The following is a 21810-nucleotide window of genomic DNA, read 5'->3' on the forward strand; positions in this document are numbered from 1 at the left end:
GTTTTTCAATAGCCCCCACTGCCCCTGTCAAGTAATTCATTAGCGACATAGAATCCGCTTTTGACTTACTTGTCAGTCGGCCCGGATCCGGCCAATTTAATTTCCTCTCTCCCATTGATACTAAGTAGTGGTCTTAATCGTATATGCACTTATTCACTACACAGTCAGCCAAATACATTTACCGTAAAATGTCTTTTTACCAAATATCATTGTTTTTGTTGTTGTGTAGTCCTGGTGATCGGGCAGATTAATGTCAAGGAACAAGAAGCCAAGGGACAGGCCCCAGCCCAGCCTTTTCCGGGCGAGGACGGGCAAGGACGGGCCCGCCCATGGCCCGGGCGAGCCCGCGCACGCCCTGCGCCGCGGGAGCCAGACGTGAGTTTTATAATCCTGCCCCCTCCTCCTCTCGCGAGACCGCGCCGCACTGCCTCCTTGGTGTCGTAGAATGACAGGTGGCGGTCCACGATGCACAAGGGGGCAGGGAAGAACTGAAGGCCAGCGGTGGGAGCAGTTCAAAGGAGCAGGGCAGAACAAGATCCAAGGTTGGTGACAAAGGCAACAAACCCACAAAGCTGGTAAGGGCGTCCCTAGTCACTTTTAGTCTGAGTCCGTGCAGCGGAGAGGGGTCTGAAAACATATTAATGATTTTTTCCTCTCAGCACTAATTGACATTGTGAGTCATTTTGGCAACAAAATATTACCTTTAAGAAGAATATGTTACACTTTCTCATCCTAGTTGTGATTATCCATATCTTTGCAACTTTTTTTTTAACTGGAAGAGCTCACTAAATATTTCTTCTCAATATTAGTTTCTGATACTCTACTCAATGGCCTTCTATACTATGAAGGGACAAAAATTAGAAACTGTTAACAATTGATTCATCCTATTTAGGGATTTTCAAATACTTTCTGATGTATGATTTATTTTTTTAGAAATTTTGAACAATTGTAATAAGAAGAATGAACTTGTGAATTGGAATAATTTTATATTCATCAATAATCTAAATGATTGTTTTGAGTTATGCATTTGAATTTTTCATAAACTCATTTTCTGCAACAGTTGAGAATCACAAGATGTTATTATTTTTGAGGGATCACTTTTTTATCAGCAGAATAGTTTCAGTTCTCTTTTTTCTTTCTTTCACAACACTTTAGATAGCGCAGCTTAGATCATTTTCCTATTAAAACCCTCTTCCTTCTCTATGGAAGATTCAATTGAATATATTTGAAGGTTCCCTTCCAAAATTCGAGAAACATTCCCTCTATTTCGGGTCATGTTGTTTTGTATTTATTCATAATCATCAACTTTTAACTTGTTTTTTACTAAACCTTGTATAATGCTATCTTTGCAGACAACCATGACTATGTATTTTCTATCTTTCTGTTTTCATTATGATCTCTTTGTTCTCCTTGTCTATTCTCTACATACTAATGGCTAATTGGTGATAACTTTATGTTACGTGGCCTGGGAAAACCTCTATTTTGCCACTGCTAACACTTCAATACATCTTTATTGTCAAATTATTTTAGGTTTGGGCCTGATGAATCAGCAGCGGATTCATTAAGTCCCAAAACATGTGTTTGCCAGTTGCTTTGAAACTTACGAATTTAGGGGCATATTATCAAGGGGGTTTATCTCCGCTTTTTTGGCTTTAAAAGCCAAGAAGCGGAGATAAAATTATCTCCCTATTACCAAGCTGTCGCTAACACCAGTTAGTGACAGCTAAAAGGAGATAGCGGCCATCTTGGGCCCCGCTTTGCATGTCAGTGATATTTATCACTAATGACATGCAAAGTGGGCGTGCCAAGATGTTAGCGACTGGAAACAGTCCCTAACATCGCTATCTCCTATTACCAACTTTTGGAGATATTCGCGCTAAGCGCGAATATCTCCAAAAGCTAACACCTGCCCTGAGCAGTTCTTAGCCATGTTATCCAATGGGAGGTGGATAACATGGCTAAGAGCATTTGCTCGATAATGCATGAATATCGCTGACTTTTCAGAGATATTCATGCATTGCGGCCGTTTTTTATCGCATTTGCGATAAACCTTGCTAATAGCAAGGTTTATCTGCGATAAAAATCGCCGATGTGCGGCAATAATTTTTGTCTCTAAACAAGTTAAAGACAAAAATTATCGCTAGTTGTTGGTAATATGCCCCTTAGATTCGAATAAACATGTCATGACTTTTAAGACAGCCGTTCTCAAAGCTTTAACGAATTACTACATGACAGTGAGCATCATGCAATTGAAGGTCTCAAACTATGTCCTCTAGTTTCCTTAGCTAGTGCCAGAGGGTAGGCACTAGACTTTGTTTGAGGTTAAATATTCTACCAAAGAGCCACTTTCTCTCCTGTTTTATTGTTGATATAGCTCATAGTACCATATATCTTCAGATAAAGGCACAGAATAGTAAGCCTTGGTGCTCAGCTGCAAAAATATTACTTTAGCACTTGTAGCTTGGAGTTTTGCAAAATGGTCATACAGATGTAGCATTGATTTGCTAATTCATTATAGCACTTTGTGGAACTGAACTCAAAAGGGTGCATTTAATTTAATTTACTTTAGCTTAAGATAAGATTTATTGAATGTAGCTTGAAAATATTTCAGAGACACTGTTTAAGCGTCTGTTTTTTTCGTGTAGGTATTCATGAACTTCCTTATTGGCACAACAAGTTACTACAGATTCATCGTCAAGTGGATCGAAAGCTGTGAACCTCAACCTAGCTATAGCAGTTTACAACTTGGTTATTGCATAATACTGAGTACAGTAATATCAATAATAATCAAATATCGCAATATTAGTATCACAGCTGTGCAGTTACCAAGGTTTGAGCAAAATGCCAATGGGGTGTATGTATGAGGAAGGGTGAGGGGAACAGCAGTCAATAGAAATGGGCTTGAATAAGGGAAAACAGTGCTTCTTCTGTTGCTTGTAATTTTTTAAGTAATGATAGTAATTATTTTGTTTTTACACAATCATGATAACTGCTAAGTAGTTGACTGTATTTTTACATATTTAATACTGCATGTAGCCCTAATTTTGCAACACTGTTAAAGAGCAGGTCTTTAAGTGTGTTAACGTCTACACAATTTCAGTGATTTTAAATTGTTGAGTAGCTTCCTAGGAATACTGGCTTTATGGGATGACAACCCCATTACATTTTGGATGTTAAAGACCTCTGTTTCTGTTTGATAATTCTAAAACTTACTTTTCAGTATTTAAATCAAAGCACTTCATCATTCTTTCTTGTTTTTAAAGGGGTGACTGTTATGTTTAATACTGAAATACTTTGCAACACTGTTACCATGTTGTGTTGTGCTGTGAAAAAGGGAGTGAGTGAAAATGGTAGGTCCTTAAGAACTTCCACTGGGCAGGAAATCCGTTCTATGGTACATGTGGTACCAGTCCTAGGATGCTTGTTTCCAGTCCAGGGAGGACCTGGCCTGGCAGCTCGGGCTGGACTGTTCCCATTGGGCGCATGGTCAAGACTTATTTGCATATGGCTGGGTCCAAACTGGAATGGCATGGTGAGCAAAAAAACGATGGACTTAGGCCCAGATCTCTGTACTGTGTGACATTGTTCTACATTCTGTCCATCAATTGTTCTTTTTGCATGTAGTTTCACAGCAAGTATCTGGTACTGCTGTTTTAGTGTATTCTCCACGTTCTAGCGAAGACTTGAGGTAGCTGGTACCAGTTACAACTGTACCCAGCTGCAGAATTGTGGTCACTTTTTTATCCTGTACACAAGTCTGCATATAGGAAATAGATCAATCATTGGCCCAGACATTTTCATCTATGGGATCTAGTAGCACTGAGTTCATCTACTCAGTTTATGTTGGTTCATATAATCCTGGTGGTCACTGCAGAAAGAATTTAGAGTTTTAAGGTAATAGCTCTGAAATATTAAAAAATCTCATTAATAGCCACTGAAACATTTAAACATAACCTGTAGAATGTGGAGGCCACTACAGGTGATGCTGTTTGAAATGTGGTAGGGATGAATTGTAAAGTAGTCCATCAAAAAAATAAAATATCAAGTAGCATGTGTGGTTTCATGTGGGTGTTGATCCCCTAACCAGGGAGGCTGTAACCAGTTATGCGAAGAAAAGAAGTTGAGGGGAGAGAATTTAAATTCTGAAATAGCATCGCCCAGAGCAAATTTACTTGTGTTTAGTTTTTCATGCGACATTGCTAAAGGCTGTGTGAGTGAGTGATTCATGTTCTTTGTAGTTCAATGTGAGGGAATGACGAGTTATAAGAGTTCTTCTTATGCTGTGTTTGCTCAGCAGGGTCATTCTGTTTGCTTGATATGTTGTTTACACATTGTGCCAAAAATAGAAATGAAGCACATGCGAGAGGAAATTAGAAGCCAGATGAGCTAGCAAGTCCCAGATGAGGATTGCTTTAACCCTATGTGGGCAACCACATGTCTGGTGGTGGCATGTTGGAGAAATGAGGAGTGTCAAAACTCACATGATTTTCCTTTTCCTTGTGTACAAAATGTAAACCTAGCAAAAACTACAGAATGCAAGGGGAGCCTCTCCGTCATTGAGGATTTCACAAGCACCCTGTAATGACTCCTATGCAATATTTGTACTGACATACAAAATACTTGTGAGATAACAGTATAACAGGGTCGGTGAGAACAGAGGTAACCATGGTACGCACTTGCATACAAAACTCTTACAAGTTATCAGTCCGACTAACGTTTGTAACAGAAAACAAAACAAGGACATTGGTGCAGGAAAAAACTGAAAATAATCAAACTAAGGGTAGACTAATCTTAATGAACCATACAAAACTGTGCACAAGTAATACAAACTGTTCACACCTTTGCTCACTGTCCAGTAAAAAACTCAGCCAGCTCAAATTCACTTGTTCTACAAAAAGCACCCACAGAACACAACATACGTTTTTAAAAGTTAATTTTTAAAAAGTAATCATCACGTGGGGAAAATAAACTAATCACTAAATTTATTGTCACTCTTCAAAAATGAAAAAGAACATTTCATTCCTTTATCTGAAAATTGCAAACCGGACTATACTGGCAAGGAAGCCTTGAGAGTAAGCATGCACCTCTGGCGTTTTGCAGAACACGGATCAACAGTCTGTACCTGAAATCCTACTTCTGGGAATTAAATCATACCTCAAAAACCTCCTGTTGCATAAATGCTGCAAAAAATGTTACAAGGAAGTGCCCTATCTGCAAATGGTCTGACGTTTGATGGTGTAGAATGAACAAACTCAATCTCTAATTCCATGTTTTTTTCATTTTAGTTGCATAACTTAAAAAAATCTAATATTGTTAATTAATGGTTTGGATTCGGTCCTGTAGGATGGACTTCACCCCGTTTCACAATTCTACTATCACATCTGGAGCAGCTTGAGTTTGTTAATTTGTATTAAATGCTAACAAGAGGCTTTGGCGTTTCATTGTGATGGCTCTGCATGTATCTAGAACAGACATTAGTTGGTTAACGGCAGACATCTTTACAGTTTGAGTGCCGTGTAGTGGACAAAAACTACTTGGTTATTTGTCAATGATTGTGTTTACAAACAACCATTGGTTTTGAGGTCTTGTAATGTGTTATCGAAATTGCTGTGAAGCTAGTGTGTGCTACATTGTTCAATATTCTTTCCTCTCAATGATAGTGTTGACGTGTGGAAAATTGTTGACTTTGGAGATATCCAGAAAGATTACCTGATTACAATGCTATTCGTTCTTTTTAACACATCAGATTTTGGAAAGGTACTAGTAGTAAGTAATTATAAATACATGTTTATTGGTAAACAATTAGCACAGCAATATTTTGCAAATTAATAGTTTTGGTTTTAAAATGTTTGGTGGTTCTTAAAATTATTTAAAAAATAAATAAACATATTTTTAAGTCTATAATTCTTAATTAAGTATTCAGTTAATATGGGAGTTCTAAGCCCAGTTACGAATGTAGTTAGCTAAAAATGTTCAAGTTTTTTTTTATATTTAAAAATAGTTCAAATGAACTAGAATAAAGTCGCACAAACATTTTTTACCTTTATAACCCATACTTTAAATGTGCTTGAAGTTTTTTTATGTAAAACGTTTTTAAGTAACTACTTCAACACTTTAAAAGGTTCTTTAAATTACAATTTAACTATTTAATTGCCAGATCAAACTTTAAACTGGGTTGACCTTATGTGAAAATCTGAAGACTGGTTGACTTCCAGCAGATCTTTGATTTTCCCTGAGTGGTTGTTATGCACGTTGCTTCGAGGGCAGTGAAAATGAAATGTGAGGGTATTTTATCAGGCATATTAGGTTGGGTGGGTCTATGATTTCTAGTGTTATTCTTATATTTGGCTTTATTATAGCAGAGTTTTAGTGAGATGCATCAAGATTAAGCACATTGTTTGAGCATTTGTGGTTAAACGTTAGAGTTGCCCTGTCACTGTGTAGAGTAGGTCGTCAATTAAACCACACACCTTGTTAAGCAGGACGCTTTACTTTAAGACAGATAAAAAAAACATGAACTCTGGGGCATTAGGCCAGTGTTTAATTCCTGTTTCAAATATTGACAAACATGTATACACATGGGTATGATAAGTGAAATTTGATTTTGTTGTTTTATTTTCAACACTTCTCTAATTTGAGAAAGGGAGGCTAAGAATGTTATTGTTGAAAATAAAATGAAGCTATTAGAATTTAAAATACTTCAAATCACCAAACTGATTTACAAAGCTCTGCCACTACATTGCTTAGTGCATTTGATGTTACTGATAGCATCACAAATTGCCACTTGGATATATTCAAGGCACAATAGAATTAATAATGATAGTGAAAATTATAATGAAGTGCTCCACGGGGTAGAATAGGCTTCACAAAAGCCTCTAAACTACAAGCAACGGGGTCTGCTATTTTACTTGATCCTCCTGGCAAGACGAGAGAGGCTGAATGTGGTCAAATGGACATGTAGGTTAGATACTAAGGGGACCCCATGAAGGTCGGCAGAAGTGTGGGAGGATTTTCTGAAATGGTCAGGTTGAGAAATTTTTGATGGGTCATGGATACGGAAAACTAGTCCAATAATTACATCAAGCCATGGATTGGGGCGGTTGGAGGTATTACCCCCACCCCCACCCCTGTGGGTGGATTGGTGCCGTGGAAGGTACTGACTGAATCAGTATGGATCACAGATGGAACGAAGGCATTAACAATCGGTCCAGAATGCAGTAGCCATGGTGTAATGAAGACGGAAAAAAATTATGAAGATCATTTCTGAAATTATGATTGCAACTTACATCACAGCTGCTGCCGTTTCTGGATGCTTTGCTACTATTAGCCAATGTAACGGTACCTACTTTATGGAACCTGGAAAGATAAAAAATAAATTGCCCTTACCATGATTCAAGTTTGGGTCTGCAGTTAACTGAGACAGTCATATGTTGAAATGTTGCTTTGATTGTATCATACAGTCTAATATTTTACCATAAGGAACTACACAGCCAAACCTGAACAGTACCAGGCGCAGTAAACAGCACACTTCCATTTCTATGTATTGTTTATGTGGCTGTACATGTGTGAAACATACTGAAAATCTGCTTACGTTATGGTTTCACAACCCACTTTGAATACATTTTTAAACTTTCACACTGTGCCAAACATGGCACTTTACAGCCACTTCAAATTCCTTCTTTGCATATCTATATGCTGAAAAAAGAGAACTAGAACTGGCAATGGGTAGATGGAGCCCTGAGTTGAAGTTGTAGCCTATCTGTTGCTGTTAGGATACTGGGTGTCTCCATTGTTGAAATAGTAGTTTTAGGGTACAAATACAGCTCCTCCAAATTGGGGGTAGAGAGAGGATACAGCAGCCACTTACATAAGGGAGGGTTAGCTCTACATGGCAAACTGGGAAAGTTAGTGTTTGGCCAGGGTTAGAGGTGAGTCATCACCTAGTGCTACTTGGTCTCTGCACCAATTTGTATCCATCCTTGATTAAAGTAAACTGTGCTGTTTTAAGAACTCTTTCGAGGTGTAGACAGGTAATCTGTCGTCTAAAGTTGGATTTACAACATTTCAAAGTATTGCACCCTTTATCCCTAGGGGGTCCGACCCTACCATTTTGGAGCCTGGTTGATCTTTATTTACCAATAGGTCAATTCACTGTTCCAAGATGGTGTGCATTTGTTTCCTGCTTCTAATGGTACTCTGCTCCCTAGCTCTAGTCTACCTTGTGCATATCGCAAAATACAATGAATGCAAATCTGAGTTCCACCTGGGGCCGTGTTATTTAATGGGCATACTGTTCCTGTGTGCACCACGGCGCACAACAGTGCCCCCTCTTACATGAAATGCACTGCCACCAGAGCAGCTGGGAACTCGCACTGCCCAAAAGGCAACATATTAGTGAAACACTTAGCAGCTGTTTCAATCAGCCTCTCCATCTTTCCCTGCGCAGGTGGCACAGAAATCCCCTTGCTGACAGGTGCAGTGAGTAGATGCTACCCCCTACAGAGGGATTTCTTGGAGGTTCATGGACCCCTTTTCCCCCCTTCCAGGGGTCCCACTCAGGAGGCACACTGACCATGTGCCACATTTTTATAGCGCAAATTCTGTGCACATCCATACGGCCTGTTAGCCTCTGTGCCTGCACCCTTAATGGGTTGCAAATACAGACGCAAAGTGTTTTTATTATTAGCATGGGCCCACGCCCCATGCTATTGAGGGATTGCCCCCAGAAAATATCACTGGCTCTCTAAGTGCACTGCCCCTCTTTGATTTCCAGACAAAGATGCACAAGCACCATCGCCTTCTTCTATAATACTACAATGTCGTGTGGTACAGAAAACAGGAGCACAGGCCAGTTAGCCCCTTTGGCACTGTTTGTAACACAGTCCCTAGAGACAAATTGTAACACAGTCCCTAGAGACAAATGAGTGTTATAGGGTCCTATTTCATACGCTTCTACTTTATCCAGGTGTCAGCCTTAATCTGGTTGACTTTTTTGTCAATGCAACCTAGGACACAGAAATAAGTTCATGATGTACCTAAATGTATGGATTTATTTTTTGTAAATTCAAATCTTAATATTGCATGTTGAAATGCATTTAGTTAATAGATCAGAGAAAGGAGAAACGGTGTAGGCACCTTCCTTCTACAGCATGGTACACAGTTTTTATAAAAACATAATACATAAAGGACGGAAAAGCACCTGCACCCTTATGTTTCGTTCACATATCCATTGGCTATGGAGTCATAGTGTTCATGCAGGGCTGAGAGCATGACTTGGACCCATGCATTCTGGATCCAGTGGAGACGTCGTCCCTCTTAGGTTGCGCTGCTGCTCTGGCATCTAGATTGAAATCCGTGGGGCATATTATCAAGACAGGCGATAAAATTATCGCCGCTTTAGCGCCACAAAACCGCCGCTAAAACGGTGATAATGGGCTTTATAATATGCTCTATGGTATTCCAATTGAAGCTCAGGTTAGATGTCCTTCACTTCTAACATGGGCTTCAATTGGAATTCCATAGAGCATATTATCAAGCCCATTATCGCCGTTTTAGCAGCAGTTTTCTGCCACTAAAGCGGCGATAATTGTATCGCCTGTCTTGATAATATGCCCCTAAATTCGTTTTCAAAACAGCACCTTGGGGTTTTGCTGCTCTGTTATTTCTGAATCCCTAATGTAGTGCATTGCAGTGAGAACATATTTAGGAACGTTTCGAGTTAGTTTCAGGAGGTAGGGCATACTATGCATTGTAAATGAACATCCCATTCAAAACATGATATTGATAGGAGCACAAAGGTTCCAGTGGAGAAGTGTGGCTCAGGGGTTAGAGGCGGCATACCCGGAAGCTGAGATCGGCCCTGGACCAGGGTTCAATTCCCCGCCTCAGCGGGTCTTGGGCTAAAAATTCCACAGACTCGATAATTCTTGCTCCGGTGCCTTCTCGACTCACAGGTTCACACTCTGCGACTCTGGGCAATAGCTTGCTTAATCTCCACAACGGCCCCTCGCGGCGGGATGCCTGGCCTTCACCTTGTGGATACCCTGCCGGGATATCTCACAGGGGAATACCAGGACGGGTTCCCTAAGCAAGCGCCGGGAAACCCACTGCGGGTAGCTGTGCGCTATATAAGCTCAAATACATTTACATTTACATTTACCATATTAGGTAGTAAATTCTTAACCTCTTCTCTTTTCTTCCTTGCACCATCCCATCTCACAACATTTAACTATCAGGTCTCACCTTTCATGGATTATAATGTCTAAATACCCATTTAAATCACTCACCAGACCAATCCAATTATCTGAAAGAAGTTATAATAGGAGTTGAGTTGCCTTAGACTGTGGTTTGCTCCTATCCCCCTTCTGCATGATGTAATCTCCCTGACAGCAATGGCTACTCCAGTAATGTGTCTAAAACTGACAGCAGAATGTGAGCCTTCTGTAATCAAAAAGTAACAATGCCTTGTAATTTGATTTAAACCCTGATCAGAAAAAGAAACAAAAAACGGAAACTAAAAATGACTTTCAGGCAAAGGGAGAGAGAGAGATTGACTTAGTGGAAACCTGTACATTGATAAGAGCAAACACATATTTAAGCATTACAAAAGTGCTAGTTTTTCAAGCACCTCGCATGGACATTTGGTATCTGAAAGGGAACATCTGGAATAGAAACTTTGGTTATATTTGTTATCATTAATCGTACAATAAATAAAACCACTTATTACCAGTTAAGGACAGAATAAACAACTGTACTTGTGAACAGTTGATAAGTTTGAAGTTACTTTTCTCTAAAATAGCTGCCCCTAAACGAAAGTTTCTGAAAACAGATGACGTTCATGAATACCAACATATTCTACAGCTGAATTTGACCTGTATGCGGCTGGTCTAAGACAAGCTCAACTTCTGCACTGAGGTTCATCGGTGATGTTGTTTCAAAATTTGGGGGCAGATTTACAAAAAACTGACGCATCTGCAGAGATGCGCCAGTTTCCGTGCGCCTGTGTCAAATGTCCTTGCGCCACCATGGATCAGCTGTATTTACAATACAGTGCTCCATGGTGCAAGGATTAACAGATGCGTCAGAAATACTGATGCATCTGTTGGCAGAGAAGTGACGCATTGCTGGAGTTGCCCATAAAAGTGACGCAACTCCAGCAATGTGCCACAACAGGTAGGTGAGTCCCATTCAAAAATCCCTGCGTCATTCCTTACGCCTGATCTGATCAGGCGTAGAGATTTTGACGCAGTGAAGGCATAGAGTGACGCAGTGAAGTGTTGTAAATTTCACTGCGCTAGTTCTACATGGCTTTTTGTGTGGGATCGCCTAGCTTGCATACATTATACCTGGTGCAGATATAATGTGACGCAGGGCTTTAATACGTGACACATCTCCCTAGATATGTCACGTTGTATATTGGTCACATTGTTAGAGCTGCAGTTGCATCAAAAAAGTGACACAATGGCAGCGCAGGTTGCTTGTAAATCTGCCCCTTGGTTTCTCTTCCTACCTCATAGCTGATGGCACTCAAATTTTCTCCACCCTTGCCATCATGTTACTCATCAACTCATACGACTGGCTGTTGCTCTGAACCTTAGTAATGGGCAGTGATGAACTATTTAATGCTGAATTATACAAGACTGGAGTGTGTACTTCTTCTCATTCACAGAAACAAGAGACAGTATATCTTCCATGGACTCACCACCAGTTCTTCCATCCACCTTGGATTCTTTTTGATAGTGAAATGAGCTACTCTACCTTACGTATTCCTTTGACCACTGTAATGTGTTTCTCGAAAGCCACACCTTTCCCACAAACAATTTTCTTGTGAAAACTGTGGTCCTTGGAAACAGAAAGGCTGTAGCAGTCACCCTTTGACGTTCCTCCACTTCCCACCCCTAAAAAGAACTAAAGCATCACCACCCACACCTTACTCAATTTTCTAAGATCAACCCCCTCCTCCTCCTGATAACAGACAGTTCATGCTGAATTGAATTTAGGGGCACTGATATTCAGTTGCTCATTGTTTAATGGTATACAGAAAAAATCAGTCTTGTCTTTTAGTAGGCTAAGACATTTGAATCTTAAAGTGTTCAGGTGTGTGACTTATTACTCTACTAAGTTTTTAAGAATACGTTCCTGAAGATTCAATCTGACATGCAGGAAACATATACATTTCTCCACTGAGTACTACTGAGATGCAATCTGCTAATAACACTCTCTTTATCCACTGTGAGCCTTGCACAAATATGCAGGACTGTGGGCAAGACACAGACTTCAAATTCCTCTAAGGATCCATAGTCCCCATCCACTTTCAAAGATCATGTCGTCTCTTGGGGCTGAGATCACAAATATCATGTAAGCTTTTGTCCAACAAAGCAGCAAACTAAATCAATTTTTAACATTTATTGAAAAAGCCAGCAGCTGGTCCATTAAAACCGGTTGGTTAAAAAACAATATCAAATCTCCTTCTTTCTAAGAAAGAATTGTGGGTGTGAAATCACTCACCATTTAAAAGAATTTATTAAATCCAATAGCATAGTGCGAAACAGACTTTCAGAATTCACACCGTGTAGAAGCTTTTCTCCCTTCTTATTGGTAAACCTTAAATATTGACACTATTGACCTACCTGTGGCCGTCAAATCAATAGACCATAAGACCCTCTTCGATGACTGAAATATTGGGGAAGTGTAAAGTGAGTAGGAATGGAATAGTGCCACTTGTTTCTTTCAAACTAAGGTGAACAAATCAAGATCAGGTAATCATCCTTCTCTCTGAAACCACTATCTACAGGTCTCACAAGAGATTTGATTATTTCTGTGATGTTTCAATAGACACATTAGATCACTAGATCAGATCATCTCACAATACTGGCTGAAATTCCAAATGTATGCATCTGACATTCAAATTAATCTTCGTGGCGATGGACCAGGAGACCAGAAAATGGATATAACAACTTGCCTGAGACACATCCACCATGAGATGAAGGAGAGCACTCTTCATTTGAATGGAAGAAAAGGTTAATTCCCGACGATAGTTAACTCTCCCAGAAGTTTTACATTTAAGTGGTCATATGAGTTAACAGATGTCCCGTCTCAAGAACAAACATGAAACCACCTTGGGGGATAGTTCAACCAAAATTTCTCATTGGCACAGAATATCTCAACATTCATCCTTCAGTTAGAACAAAGTAACAAATGCCCTGGTCCTTTATGAGCAAACCAGAAAGACTTCTTAAAACTGCAGAGAATGCAACCTATGAGGCTAGACTATACCTTAACCTGAAGAGTTCAGATCTTATCACAGCATATTTTACTTGAATAAAGAATACAATTCAAAATGATCTGCATGATTTTCAAAACTCGTATGAATACGATCCAAACTTCCCACAAAGAATAACACTGATCTAAACCCCAGGCTTAACCTCAGATTCAGCATTGAGCAACATGAACTTGTTTCAACTCATATTTTATATAAAGATGTGCAGAAGCTGAACAGTTAGAATCCTACGCACTCAAATGTGGAGCTCGATACGTCCTGTTCAGAGAAGACAACCACATCTTTCATCATTCAATATAAATTTTAACTCCATGGCTGCTATGCGTTTTCCCCCTCTGTGCTGAAAATTCTTTTTTTACATTGTTTTTTGACGAGCTGGGCTCGTCATCAGTGTTTGAGGAGGCTACACCATGACGAGCCCAGCTCGTCATGAGTGTGGAAGGGGTTAAAACAAGCCTTTTAGCCAACAACTGAGCTACCTGAGGAGGGTCTGTAAATGAAAATCAAAACTAATGAAACATCTAGTGTTGTGCAGTGACTATGTTCACAAACCAATGATATATAAACAGTAAAATATAATAAGAATAATTGCAACAATTCTGAAATGTTTCTAATATTATGTGAGTGTTTCACGATAGGACTTACAGGTGTTTTAATTCTCAGGGTTGAGAGTTTTGCCGAAAGCCCTATGTGAATTACAGATGTGTGTATATTATTTAAAATGGTGGATTTACTATTACCTGAATTGTTCAGTTGTATGTCTTATAACGTTTTTATGTATCTGAGAACTAAACTGTAATCCGAAGTCAGGAATTTACCTTTTTGTTTTGAACGAGAATTTGGGATTCTAAGTGAAATACTGAATTAATGGATACAATTGTCTTCAATCAAGCAATGTGTTATCAATAAAGGTTATTTCTACTGTTAACACTACAAACACATTCATGTGTTATGTGACTAAATTTCTTTTAGCTAGACCAAAAACATAGGCCAAGCTGAGGTGAAGTTAAGTTTTTAAAGTTTTTTCAGGAATCAGCCAACAATGGACTAAGTACATTTGAGGAAAAGTAAATTATAATACACGCCTAGGCCTTGTGCAATCCTTCAACGCTCCTAATAAGCATGGTTTGCCTGGATTAGGAAACAATGTACTGTCTCCAGGGCTCGCTCCATTCGGATGTCCTTTTGTGCTATTACTGGGGGAAAGCAGTGCAGAAAGAATGGGGTACAGTTCACATGCTGCACTCTTTATTCCCCTGTATTCTTTCTCTATCATTCTACTCCAGCCCCCCTTTTTGTGGGTAGTTAGTTCTTTTGATGGAAGCCTAGCCAAGAGTATGGGAAAGTGTATGCCTCGGTCTAACCACAGAATAGGTACCCCGTGGGGGCTGGGACAGCTGTTCTGGGGTCCCCAAACTACTCTGCGGAACACATCCTAGCTCTGCGGGTGCCACCTTAAGAGACCATGGTGTACACTCAACGTTAGATTCACTTTTTGGTACCTCTGAGGAGACTCTAGCGGCAGGAGCCAATTAATACCAACTGCGCTGATTTAATTTGTGGTGGAAACAGCAGCCCACTCGGTAACCTTCATGAGACCACAGACACATTTATAGGCCACAGAAGAGCTCCACATGCTAATAATTTTCTTTCGCTGTTGATTTGTTATGTCTTGTGGTCTCTTTTAGTCTGGAGTGCAATTCCCTGACGAATCTCAGTATCATTATGAGGGACTTCTAGCACTGCCAGTTTCTTTATTTTGTGTACAACCTTCTCTCCCATACAGGTAAATATCTCACAGAAGGGATATGTCCTCTCAGATAGAATGTTTAGGGTGTAAACATTTTTCTGATAGTTAATCCTGACTTCTACCATTTTGACACATTGTGTGATCATAGACAAATCAGACTGCCTTAATTATTTTTAGCAGCAAAATACTGGGTCTGCTTAAATATGTGCATACAATGGCCCTTCATGAATATCTTGCTTTTAAGTATGAAAGTTCAAGTATTTCCAGGTATCGTAGTTTAAAATAAAAATCTACATCATTTGTAATGACTTGCTCAACGTTCAAGATTAAAGCCCATCAACGTTGTGCCATGATGGTATTAAACACACACATACAATTAGCCTACAAGTTACACACATTGTAATGTTAAAGAACTTCTCTTTATTTAGGGATGCAAAAAAAGGCACATACTTGGCAGTACCGGGTTTCTAAAAGTTGAGGAAAAATATTCACAAATTTGGCAAAATTGCAACTTTTACGCTCCTGTATATTTACAAGGCAAACACTGTGCTTAATGTACAACATATACATTCTGAAAAAAACAATATTTTATTTCACGTGCTGACTGATCTTTATTCCTACATAATATTTATACAGTTTCAACATTCCAAGAAACTTTTGAGCAGTTTTATTTCGTACATAGTTTGGTTCACACTTCAACATAACTGCCATACTTTTAAAGAAGTTATATATTTATATACATAATTGATTTATTTGTAATAAAAGCTTTAATGTCTGGTTAAATACCCTTTTACGCTTCAAATTCTTTGCTTCGGCAGAAGGCAGAAAATAAACCTCCTGCTAATTTCATTTTTGTTGGTGCGTCTGCTGAATAGCCGAGTTATTAATTCAAAGACTTTTGTAGATAGTTAAAGGGTGAAAAAAATTCGAAATCTCTCAAATTTCAGAGAAGTCAATTGATTTTTCCGAATACAGTTTCAGCTGTAATAAAAACAAACTGGCACATCTAACAGGTTAACAGAATCTTACTTGACGTGTTCCGTATTTGGGCCCATCGGCTTTTAAAAATGTATTGTAACACATGGCGTATTTCAAAAGAACTTTAGCGTGGAACTGATTGGTCAAAAGATCGATACTTGATCAGTAGGCTTTAAAAACAATTCAACACATCATAGGCATTAACTGTTAGCGAGTTTTATAAAATGTATAAAGCGCTAGCGGGTTATATTCGAAGCAAATACAATAGGCTTGTCAATGTGTCCCCCTTGCCGCCCTTCGGCAGCGCGAGCCTGCGTGGCCGACAGAAAGATCTTCCGACGCACCGTACGGATGAGCGTAATTGGACGACAATGGGAAATGTGCACGCAACATTAAAGCCGTCATAAGTGAAGGCTTTTGTTTCGGGCAAAAGCGTTTGAGCAATTAATAGATTAATTCCATTACATTATTCCTCACTGGGGGACCTAAATGCCACATGTTGGCATATGGAAGATTGTTTTCTAAAACGGAGTACGCCTGGATAGCTCACGCGGTTAACCCAATCAATCCATGCCGCTCTTTCGAGCAGGCCTACTAGCAGCTCGCAGGACTTAATACTGGAATGAAAGCATTTCATACATACGCGGCGGCGGAACAATAACAGACAATGCAGGGTGGACTGTCTTCTATGTCTATAAATGTGGGGCCTCATTTATGAGGCTGTGCGTCACTTTTACGCCGCCGGTGCATCACTTTTTGTGACGCACCAGTGGCGTAAAAAATGCGCCTTGTTGCGCCATATTTACAAAGTGACGCATCTAGGTCGATGCATCACTTTGTAAACCCCTGCGCCACATTATACCTGCGCCAGGTATAATGTATGCAAGGGGGGCGTATTGACGCAAGGAAGGGTCGTAGAAGTGACGCAGTGAAATCTATGAGATTTCACTGCGTCACTTTTAGGACGCCGTTGCGTCAAAATCTTGCGCCTGCCTCACTGCAGGCGTAAGACTGACGCAGGCCCTTTCACATGGGGCTTGCCCCATGTGAAAGGACGCATTGATGGAGTTGTGTCACTTTTGTGACACACTCCAGCAATGCGTCACTTTTGCGCTGACAGATACGTCAGAAATACTGACGTATCTGTAACTCCTTGCGACATGATGCGTCATACATTAAATATGACGCATCAGGAATGTCGCAAGGAGTGCGCACTGAGAAGTGGCGCATCGCTGCTTTCACGCAGCGATGCGTCACTTCCCATAAATGAGGCCCTTGAAGTTTTAGGACCATGAATATGCGCTCACAGATTCGCCCTTCTTCCTAATAGCCTTACCCCTGCCTCATCCCTGTTCAACTCTGTTACTATCTTCCATTAATACAACTTAAGTGTACGGCTACTGCTAATGTCATACCATTTTCTCTTCTTAGATTCTACTGTGCTACATATGGTATATGCAGAGCACTCCGCTGCCTTTAAGGCCAGGTCAGCACTCTATAAAATGGATGGATGGATGGATGGATGGATGGATGGATGGATGGATGGATGGATGGATGGACCTCAATTTGCACACACGAGTAAGCACTTCAGTAAACTACAATGCGTAACACAATGGCTAATTGAATGTTAACTGAAACTACAACTACACTGAGAGTAGTTTTTAATACATTTTTCACGCTTGGCATTTGAGTCACGTGATCATCCCATAATTCATAGCTGAAGATTGCTTTTGGTCTGAACCACTGCATTAAAACAGAGAAAGAAAAGTGACAGGCTAACTGGTATGACAGGTGAGTTTCTGGAACCTAGAGTTCACAGGTTTGAAGGCCGTCATATATAAACATGCAGAGCACAGATTTTTATTTTATGTAGATAGGTAAGTGGATTACTGCTATGAACACAGAGATCTTTTTGTTACTTGCAGTTAATAAATAGTAATTCTTCTAATAGATCATAGTGAGCTATGAGGTGTATTTTACTCCAACACCTTGTAACCCTGACTGTCTCATGGAACACACCTTGATCATTAATTTACACACTTACATGATTTGTTTGGAATGGATAATGTGTATGTTATGTAAAGTGCTCTAACACTCTGCATTGGGATGAGTAGCACTATAAAAAAAATTCAAAAGTGCTATTTAAATTCTCATTTGTGTAAATACTGAGACAGACCAACCCATCTGACATTCTTAGAGTGCATGCACTTATATACAACAATGTAAAGGGCATGCATCTCTTAAGTACCTGTGAAGAGATAACAAACTGTGTGTTTTGTTTTCTCCCCTGTGTATTTAATTTGTGAGGTTCTAGGACTCCTCCAGTCCCACACTCGATCTTAACTTCTGTCTTTATGGTTGCCCAGCTGGAGGTGGGAAAAAAAGCCCCCTCCCTACTTGCACGTCCCACTTGCACGTTGCTGCTGGGAATCGAAAGCAGACAACGTGCAGGTACTAACGAATGTGTCCAGGTGTTTCAAAATGACACTGGGACAAGTTCAATATATTTCTGTGGGCCCAACTTCTTAGCAGGGGGACGGCGTCCACCCTGTGAAAAGACTGGGTGGGCGCCGTGTACCCGCGTGTACCACCGACTCGTGCCCTGACCATAATGAAGGCCGTTCACCGGGGTCCGCACCAAGGCTTGTTTTTTTGTGGCAGCATGAATGTTGCTCCTCGGTGTCAGAACTAAGGTTTCCCTTTGTGGCAACATGAAAGCTGCTCCCAGTGTCAGCACTAAATCTTATCTTTGTAGCAGCATGAAGCTTGTTCACCAGTGTCAGCACCACAGCTTCTATTTTTGGCAGCATGAAGGCTGCTACCCAGTGTCAGCACTAAAGCTTATCTTTGTAGCAGTATAAAGGTTAAGGCCTCTCTTTGTGACAGCATGAAAGCTGCCTGTCAATGACAACATTATGGCTTCTCTTTGTGGCCACAGGAAGGCTGCTTCCCAGTGTCAGCACCAGGATGAAGGCTGTTTCCCAGTGTCAGTGTCAAATCCTCTCTCTGTGGCAGGATGAAGTCTGTGCCCCAGTGTCAGCACCAAGGCTTTTATTTTGTGGCAGCATGAAAGCTGCTCCTCAGTGTCAGCACCAAGGCTTCTATTAACGTAGCATGAAGGCTGCTCCCCATTGTCAGCACAAAGGCTTCTATTTATTGCAGCATGAAAGTTGCTCCTCAGTGTCAGCACCAAGGCTTCTATTAACGTAGCCTAAAGGCTGCTACCCAGTGTCAGCACTAAGGCTTCTATTTATGGCAGCATGAAAGCTGCTCCCCAGTGGAAGCATCAAGACTTCTCTTTGGGGAGGCATGAAGGCTTTTCCTCAGTCTCAGCACCAAGACTTCTCTTTGTGGCAGCATGAAGGCTGCTCCCCAGTGGCAGCATCAAAGTCTTCTCTTTGTTGCAGCATGAACGCTGCTCTTCATTGTCAGCACCAAGGCTTCTATTTATGGGCAGCATGAAGGCAGCTCCTCGTTTCAGCACCAAGGTTTCTATTTATGGCAGCATGAAGACTGCTCCTCGTTTCAGCACCAATACTTCTATTTATGGCAGCATGAAGGATGCCCCTCGTTTCACACCAAGGCTTCTACTTATGGCAGCATGAAGGCTGCTCCCCAGTGGCTGCATCAAGGCTTCTTTTTGTGGCAGCATGAAGGCTGCTCCTCAGTGTCAGCACCAGGCAGGCAACTAGAGCCAAATTTCGGGGGGAGCCGAAAAATATTTCGGGGGGGCTAATTCTTCCAACCATAGACAGAGTGGTTGTAAGAAGGGGTAAACACACAACACAAGCCTCATTTACAAGTGGTCTTTTAAAGACCTGTTAAGTACTCGGGTGCGGCTGCAATTAGACACTCGCGAGCCCGCGAAGCGGTCTCCGCCCGGGCTGAAACACACGACGGGGGAGGGGATGAAGCCCCGTGAGCCCAATGGGTGTTGCGCGCCTGGTCAACACCAAGGCTTCTCTTTGTCGCAGCTTGAAGGCTACTAACTCATCAGTGACAGCCCTAAAGGTTCTATTTGAAGCAGCGTAAAGACAGCTCTCCGTTGCCAACAATTGGGCAGCTTTAGGAACAGCACGGGGCTACTTTTGAGTGAGCCATAAGAGTGCCACTACAGCAGCTGCATAGGGGTTCATGTTGTGACATTATGAAGGCTGCACTTAATTGAGAGCACTAAGGCTTTTCTTTATAGCAGCATGAAGGTTGCTCTTCAGGGACAGCGCTATAAGTAATGTTTGTAGAAGCATGAAAGCAGCTCTCCAGTGATAGTACAGGAGCTGATCTTGGCGGCAGCATGAGCATGCTGCCTAGTGGTACCACTAGGACTGCTCTTTGTGGCACCATGATGTCTGCTCTTCAGTGACATCACTAATGCTTCTCTTTTTAGCATCATGAAGGCTGCCCTGCAGTGACATCACTAAGGGTTCTCTTTTTAGGATCATGAAGGCTTCCCTGCAGTGACATCACTAAGGGTTCTCTTTTTAGGATCATGAAGGCTGCTCTTCAGAGACATCACTAAGGGTTCTCCTTTTAGCATCATGAAGGCTGCCCTGCAGTGACATCACCAAGGGTTCTCTTTTAAGGATCATGAAGGCTGCTCTTCAGTGACATCACTAAGGGTTCTCTTTTTAGGATCATGAAGGCTGCTCTTCAGTGACATCACTAAGGGTTCTCCTTTTAGGATCATGAAGGCTGCTCTTCAGTGACATCACTAAGGGTTCTCCTTTTAGCATCATGAAGCCTGCCCTGCAGTGACATCACTAAGGGTTCTCCTTTTAGCATAATGAAGCCTGCCCTGCAGTGACATCACTAAGGGTTCTCTTTTTAGGATCATGAAGGCTGCTCTTCAGAGACATCACTAAGGGTTCTCTTTTTAGGATCATGAAGGCTGCTCTTCAGTGACATCACTAAGGGTTCTCCTTTTAGCATCATGAAGCCTGCACTGCAGTGACATCACTAAGGGTTCTCTTTTTAGGATCATGAAGGCTGCTCTTCAGTGACATCACTAAGGGTTCTCCTTTTAGCATCATGAAGCCTGCTCTTTGGTGACATCACTAAGGGTTCTCTTTTTAGGATCATGAAGGCTGCTCTTCAGTGACATCACTAAGGGTTCTCCTTTTAGCATCATGAAGGCTGCTCTTTGGTGACATCACTAAGGCTTCTCTTGGTAGCATCATGAAAGCTGCTCTCCAGTGACATCACTAAGGATTCTTCATGTGGCAGCGTGAAGGGTGATTTACTGTGACATCAAAGGGGCTATATACCTGGCAGCATTAAGACAGCCTTCTGACAGTGCTACGGTTTCGCTACGTAGCAGCATACAGCTGCTCTTCAGTGTCAGCACAAGGAGATGCTCCTATTGGCGGCATAGAGGCTGCTCTCCATGGTTAGCACTGAAGTGCCATTAAGTGATGGTAAAGGGTCTGCCCTGCAACAACCACAAGGGGCTACCTTGGAGCGGGGTCACAGGGGAGCCACTTCAAAGTCAGCTCTGGGGCTACAGCCATGGGCCGCAGAAGGACTGACATTCAGGAGCACCACATCGGCTTCCCTTCAGTAGTGGAACATGGGTTGGTCTCCATTGGCACCAAAGGGGAGCCCTTCATGGGCAGCACCATGATGCCTGCCACTGGCAGCACAACCATGAGCTCTCGTCAGAGCATGATGTGTGCCTGGAGAGAATAATATACATCTTTCTTCAGATGAAGCAGGTAAAACAAATCCGAGGCGCTACAATTAATGCCAGGATACTTTACCAAAATGAGTGCAGGAGTCAAAAGAGCCACGCCTGAAGAAACCATGA

The sequence above is a fragment of the Lissotriton vulgaris genome, chromosome 2_1 (genome assembly GCF_964263255.1).
Source record: "Lissotriton vulgaris chromosome 2_1, aLisVul1.2, whole genome shotgun sequence".
Lineage (NCBI taxonomy): Eukaryota > Metazoa > Chordata > Amphibia > Caudata > Salamandridae > Lissotriton > Lissotriton vulgaris.